Source organism: Acomys minous (genome assembly GCF_964271855.1).
Source record: "Acomys minous genome assembly, chromosome: 8".
NCBI lineage: Eukaryota > Metazoa > Chordata > Mammalia > Rodentia > Muridae > Acomys > Acomys minous.
In genome coordinates, this window is record NC_140489.1 from 100,873,117 (window position 1) to 100,874,714 (window position 1,598).

Below are 1,598 nucleotides of genomic sequence, written 5' to 3' on the forward strand. Positions count from 1 at the left end.
ACAGCGCGCCGTGACGTCATTGCAGGGCCCGGGAGGACTGGGTCTTAGGGTCCAGGCGATCCAGTGTTACCCGGGCGCCTGCAGGAGTCTGGGGTGTCTTTGACAGGTCCCAAGGTTGATCTGCACTTAGTGGCAGAAATAGAGGGGCTGTCACAAGGAGTTTCTGAACTGAGTGTAAGGCCCAGTCACGCCAAAAAATTTAAGCAAACCATGGCCTTTTCTGGAATCTTTCCCGGTGGGTGCCTCTGCTGCCCCACATCAATACAGTGACCACTCAGTTTCTGCAGGGAACTGATCCCAGGATCACAGTGTATTCTGCAGATGCTCCAGTCACATAAAGATGGTGTCCAGGCAAACTCTTTAATTCTGGCAGAGGCAAGCTGATCTCCGAGTTCAAGGCCAGACGGGGCTATATCCTGCAGCCCTGTTTCAAATCAATATATAAAAACTGTATAATCTTTACGTAACGTGTGCACATCCTCAGCCTACGTTAAGTCACCTCTACATTACTGCCTTAGGGTTTCTGTTGCTGTGAAGAAACAACATGACCAAAGCAACAGGAGGAAAGGGTTTAACTTGGCTTATCCTGTCACATCACTGTTCACCACCAAAGAAATTAGGACAGGAACTCAAGCAAAAAAGGAACCAGGAGGCAGGAGCTGATGCAGAAGCCGTGGAAAGTGCTACTTAGCGCCTTCCTCGTGGCTTGCTCCGCCTACTTTCTTATAGAACCCAGGTAGCCCCACCCATGTGGGCTGAGCCCTCCCCTATCAATCACTAATTAAGAAAATGCCTTACAGGCCTGCTTACAATCTGATCTTACGGAGGCTTTTTTTTTTTTTTTCCCTCCTCGAGATAGGGTCTTCTCTATGTAGCCTTGGTTGTCCTGGACTCGCTTTGTAGACCAGGCTGGCCTCGAACTCACAATGATCCGCCTGTCTCTGCCTCCCGAGTGCTAGGATTAAAGGCGTGGGCCACCATGCCTGGCTTTTTTTTTTTTTTTTTTTTTTTTTAAGGTTCCTGCCTCAGATGACTTTAGTGAGTATGAAGTTGACATAAAACTAGCCAGCATAACTACTCAATACAAGGTAAATGCTATTAAAATGTAAGTGTCATTATTATGGAAATAGTTGTTAGTCTAAATTGTTGCCCTTTAGGGAGTAATTTTTAAAAAAAAAAGACCTACATGTTTAATATATAATCATCGTCTCCCCCCTCCCCTCCTATTTTTAATGGACTGGTGCTTCAGTCTGCTGACGGCCTGCAAGGGCAGAGGCCACCTGCAAGATTTCTTTCTTTTCTTTTCTTTTCTTTTTTTTTTCGAGATTTCTTTGGCTCCTTAAGAAGGTAACATCAGGAGATGGGAAGTGGGAGTTGGACCCTGATTCTGGAAGAGGACCGTAGGCAAGACTCTTTCCTTGTTGAAAAACAGTTGCCTTTTACAGCAAGGGTGGGGTTTTCCCTTTTCTTTCCCAAAGGCCTAATGGAGCCATGCCAGGAGGAAGACTGAGGCTGGGCGTTTCCTAAGTTTTGCCCAGCTCTGTTGAAGGGTTCTAACTGGAATCTCTCTGGGTTCCTCTGACAGCCGCTGACATCCA